At 35.3% G+C, this 5,865-nt stretch overlaps 1 long non-coding RNA gene and 1 other non-coding gene across 2 annotated transcripts in view; both read left to right on the forward strand.

Annotated features, from left to right (window-relative positions):
- Positions 1 to 1,090, forward strand: part of LOC111388659 — a 3,079-nt gene extending 1,989 nt beyond the window's left edge. The window contains exon 2 of the long non-coding RNA XR_002701625.1: positions 1 to 1,090. This exon is cut by the window's left edge and continues 453 nt beyond it. This is a non-coding gene — a long non-coding RNA (uncharacterized LOC111388659).
- Positions 1,091 to 2,683: 1,593 nt separating this feature from the next.
- On the forward strand, positions 2,684 to 2,755 carry TRNAP-UGG. The gene has a single exon. It is a non-coding gene; the product is annotated as a tRNA-Pro (tRNA).
- Positions 2,756 to 5,865: the final 3,110 nt, after the last annotated feature.

Here is a 5,865-nt window from a genome sequence, read left to right on the forward strand (position 1 = left end):
ACTTTTTATAGTCCAAAACCAGAGAACTGCCTCGTTGACTGTTAATTGTAGCCTCTGAGATCAATACTGCCTTTGATTGCCTATGGGGAATAGATCAAAGGGTTTTGTGACATACTCTTCTCTGGAAGCATAATAGTCAAAAGGCAGACCAGAACAGTTTATATACTTGACAAGCAAGAAGCAAATTACAAGCTTCAAGGGGCAAAAGAATTGACTACAACAGGGCATTTGGTCTAGTGGTATGATTCTCATTTTGGGTGCGATCCCGAGTTCGATTCTCGGAGTGCCCCATTCAAATTAAGGTGATCATGAATCCTGTACAATTTTTTTCTTAAAGTCTCAATAAATCAACTACAAGGAAAAACAATTATCATATTTGACAATCTCCAAGAAGAACAAATGAGAAATGAAGTGCATTTTGGAGTCAGTTTAGGGAAAATGAAAAAAGGCAAATTTTTGTTACATTGTTAAACATGACATATCTTGTCAAGCACTTACCAGTTATACCATTTAACAATCCCAGGTAATGTAATGAGAGGCCATGATGGAGATCAATAAAGATAATTGTGAAAGACTTGCCATTGATTAGAATAAGAATTATTTTATAGTTATTTAGAGTGATTTCCTTTATTCCCTTTCCTTAATTATTATTAGGTAATGTTCCATATTTTCATCGGGATTTCTGGTATAAGAATGAAGGTGGTTTTTTATTGTTAGAGGCCTTTTGATTATTGAATAAAATTACAGCACTCTCTCTCCTGGCTATCTATTTTTTCCCTCTCTCCCCCTTCTTTCTCCGCTTCCCTTTTTCCATTCTTCTACAATTCTCATACAACTCTAAGGTTTGTTCGATTTGGTTCATCCTTCTTCAGGTCAGACTTGTCAAACAGGTTCATGATCCAAGGGACAGAGTAATAAAATTCAACAGGGCATTTGATCTAGTGGTATGATTCTCGTTTCGGGTGCAAGAGGTCCGAAGTTCAATTCTCAGAATGCCCCATTTTACGCAATATTTTAGTCAGCCACAAAGCACCTTTTTACTTCCTAGTCAAGCTGGACAGATCTGCTTGTAAATAAAAGAATCAAGACAAAAAAAAATTTACATCTGAGACTGATATTGCATATGCGAAAGCTAGATTTACTAATGTAAAATTTTTAAGACCGTTGTTTCCACACTGGAAAGATAATATACTGTCAATTCAATTGCCTCAATAATGTAACATTATGAGGAAACAGTTACTGCCCACTGAATGGTCTATCTATTGACAATTCACTTGCCTGCCTTCTAAGCATAAAATATTTATTACCCTACTGAAAGGTTTAAATATTGTTGATATTATCAGCTCTGGAGTCATCAATACAAAGTTTATGAGGAACCTCAGCACAAAACTGTTGAAAAGATTCTAGCAAATAACAGGTCCATTGATGGTCCACTGTAGAAAAATGGAAATATTTTAAAACGTGCTTGGGAGTTGTTTTTAAATGGTTTAAATTATAAATAAATAGAAATGAGTGGTAGATAAGTGGGTCGTACTTGTAGGTTCAACGAAATATGTGGATAAAATGTGGTTTGACCTATTATAAACAATTTACAAACAACAGTCAACTTAGAAAGATACAGAAATTCAAGCGAATATAATAGTTGACCCTAAGCTCACCTAGGCAACTCGTCGTGCACGCAGCAGCTACTGAAACAAAACATATCAGACAGCGATTACCTGCGTCGTCAATAAGAAAAATAGTGTGATCTCACCACAACAATTAGATGATTATGAGAATGTCAAATCATGCCAAAAAAAACCTTGAGCATGTACATGTGCACTTCTGTGTGGCAAGAAGGTGACTTGTTAAATACAAAAGTGAACCTTCAGCTTCTTGTCAATCCTTGCCCAGCTGCAGGGGAAAATCCAAAGCAAATTCTGTCAGCAGTTCATTCTACTGAGATGCATACAGTATGGATTCGTACCAAAATTTGGAAATATAAATTCTAGATATATAATAGTGATAGTGACACTGGCAACATAAGTTTTTTCTTCATTTCCATACTTGCTAACCCAGAGCATTCTATACTTACGTGGAGTAAAGAATTAGCTGAGTGTCCAAAAAGCGATTCTTGCTTTAGAGGCAACTCCCGAGTTCGATTTTCCGAATACCCAGTCAAATTTAGGTGATCATCAATCCTACCTTTATTTTTTATTTTTAATTTTTTTTTTCCAACTAAATTTTGTGTGAAATATCATAAATGAAATCAACTCAATCATTATGCTAGAATCGTAAAACAAATCTTCTCCAAGACACTGAGATGGATCAAACTCAGGCTAAATATTAATAAGTACAAATACACGTGAAGAAAAAGCAGCAGCAGCACTAGAAACAATCCTTCATAAAATTACACATTGCATAGCTCGTTATTTTTCCATGACTCTGATTGCAATTTAAAAATGGTATTCACAACACATATGCATGTAGCAACTTTCTATCACAAAAAACTAAAAAACTGTCTATTTAATATAGCTTCTGAGATCAAGGCTCCCTTTCATTTCCTACGATCAATAGATAAAATTCTTTTGTGAAATGTGCTCCTAGAAAAATAATACTCAAAAAGCAGTCTAGAACAGCTAAGATACAGACAAGCAAGAAATGACAAGGTGTCAAGCTCCAAGGTTCAAAATAATTAACAGAAGGGCATTTGGTCTAGTGGTATGATTCTCGCTTTGGGTGCGAGAGGTCCCGAGTTCGATTCTCGGAATGCCTCAATCAAATTAAGGTGTTTAAGAATTCTTTTTTTTTTTTTTTCTTTCTTTCTTTCTTTCTACTAAATTTCAGTGAAACAAGGATGACATACAAAGTCAGTCATTATGCCAGAGTGGTAAAATAGATCTTCTCCAAAAAATTGAGATTGATTAAACTTGGGCAAGGTCATATCATATATATTAAAAAGTATGAATACATTTCAAGAAAGCAAGGATGATATACAAAGTCAACTCAGTCATTAAGCCAGAGTGGTAAACAGATCTTTTCCAAAAAATTGAGATTGATCAAACTTGGGCAAGGTCAACAGATTACGGCCGAGGTCATATCATTCATATATATTAAAAAGTATGAATACATTTCAAGAAAGCATTAGCAGCAGCTGCAACACTAGAAATAATCCTTCACAAAACTACACCCATTAAGCATTTATTCTAATTTCTATTACCTTCCACAGATCATTATATTTTCACGACTCAGACTGCAATTTAAAACAGGTACTTCGCAACAACATATGCACGTAGGAACTTTTTATCACCCAAAACTAGAGAACTATCTTTTAATAGTAGATTCTGAGATCAAAGCTCCCTTTGATTGCCTATGATGAATAGATCAAAGAGCTTAGTGAAATGTGCTTCTAGAAGCATAATAGTCGAAAGGCTGACTAGAACAGATTTTGTTTTTAATCTGAAACACTGCCAAAGCCAAGGAGACCCAGAGTGGTGGTGGTAGTGTTGGCAATACCCCTACCTTATCTATTGACAAACAGAAAAAGCAAGAAATTACAGGCTTCAAGGACAAAATAATTGACTATAACTGGGCATTAGTGGTATGATTCTTGCTTTGGTGCAAGAGATCCAGAGTTCGATTCTCAGAATGCCCCATTCAAATTAAGGTGGTCATTTATCCTAAATATATATTCTTTTATTAATTTATTTCAACCATTTTTCAGCAAAACAAGTATGAGATATCTGATAGGCCACTGGTTCAATTCACCTATGCTAGGAAGAAAAAAGGGCAAATCAAGCTAAAGGGGAAGAACTGGAAGCTCATGTCACTGATTCACGCAAGGAAAGAGGAGTTCATGTTGCCAGAGATTTAATCGAGTTGAATTTGTAATTATGTTGAAATTGTTTTAACAATTTGTGAGTTGATTGAGGGAGGAAGTTGGGGGGAAATTTCTTGAATAAGTGTGGCGCAATCTCACCATAGATAAAGGGAGAAGGGAATTATATTATTTCATTCATCCATGCACTCTGAAAGAAAACTGGGAGTGATCTCAGGCTTTTTCAATGCCTGGTATCATATCTCTTTTCCGTATTACATTGTTAATTTCCTCTACAGTATTATTACTCTTATCCAATATCATATCGTTTACAATTCCACTAGTCACTGAATTTCTGTTGAAGTACCTACAATGACAATTGCATTCCTCAATTCTGTATTCCAGGTGGAAGCCTCCTAATGTCATAGGTGAAGTCAACTCAGTCATTATGCAAAAGTGGTAACAGAGGTCTTCTGTAAGACACTGAGATGGATCAAAAAGGGACAAGGTCAATATATTTTGGCCAAGGCCCTACCATAAAATTCTAACACAAGTATGCATACATCAAAGGGAAAGCATTAGCAGCAGCAGCCCTATGAACAAAGAGTTCTCCAAGACACTGAGATGGATCAAACAAGGACCAGATTAACAGATTGCGGCTGAGGCGATAACATAAATATTAACTAGTATGAATACATGACAAGGGAAGCAGTAGCACCCATACAAAACATCCTGCATATTATTACACCACATCAAGTATTATCCCAAAGTCTATTACCCTGCATGGTGAAATTTTTTTTCACGACTCAAATTGCAATTTTAAAAAGAAACTTCACAAGTCACAAACTCTATGCACATTTGCATTTTTTATTGTCCAAAACTAGAGAACTGTCTGTTAATTATAGCTTCTGGCATCAAAGCTTCTTCTGATCTAGAACAGTTTAGAAAAAGCAAGAAGCGAATAACAAGCTCCAAGGAACACAATTTTCTAATACAACAACGCATTTGGTGTAGTGGTATGATTCTCACTTCGGGTGCAGGAGGTCCTGATTTCAATTCTCGTATGCCCCATTTTACAAATTATCTGTCAGCCGTAGAACACCTTTTTATTCCCTTGTCAACCTGGACAGGTCTCATTGTAAATAAAAGAAACAAGACTTATAAACAGAGTATCCAGCACAGGTATCACAAATGCTAAAGCTAGATTTAATTATGCAACCTTGTTAACTATTAAGACATAGTTGTTCAATTACCTCAATTATGTAACATTATGAGGAAACTGTACTGCACACATTAAGGACTAAATATTGTTGATTCAGTGACCTGACTCAATAATGTAACTGAATCAGAAGATAGTTATTTAGCTGCCTAACTCATTTTCAAAGCTCTGTCTAATGCTGTTTCTGGTCGGTTGTAAAGCCATCAGATATGAGAACGAGAACCTCTGCACAAGGGTATTTTCTGGACACAAATACAATGTCCTTCTGGAAAGATTCTACAATACATGGATTCAGATTATAGAAAATGAGAGATTATTACTTCAAGGTGTAGTCAGAAGCAGAATATTTAAAATGTACATTTTAGTAATATATAACCACCAAAATAACAGAGATACTGACTGCTCACTGTGGAAATATTAATTTTTGTGGAAGCAGAATATTTAAAATGTATATTTTAATAATAGATAACCACCAAAATAACAGAGATACTGACTGCTCACTGTGGAAATTAATTTTTGCACCAAATAACTAATCCTGAAACTGAAGCATGATTAGTAAATGGTACTGGCACTGACCTGTGAAATTTGCTGTGCTCAGTTGAATAATAGGAAATTTACAAGTAGCAGATCAAAAGATTCAAAACAACGTATGCCAGCCAGGGAGTACCTGCATCTTCAATAAGAAAAATGACTCCACTTGTCTGGTTCGGTTACATCATATCACTTTCGGATCTCAAAGTGAACTTAATCCTCAGTAAGTTAATAATTTCAATAATGTCAAATCACAAAAATAAGCCTTGATTATCCCTATGGCTATGCAAGGTCCTCAGTTTAATTCCCAGTCAAATTG

Source organism: Olea europaea, chromosome 3 (genome assembly GCF_002742605.1).
Source record: "Olea europaea var. sylvestris chromosome 3, O_europaea_v1, whole genome shotgun sequence".
In the NCBI taxonomy this organism is placed as follows: Eukaryota; Viridiplantae; Streptophyta; class Magnoliopsida; order Lamiales; family Oleaceae; genus Olea; species Olea europaea.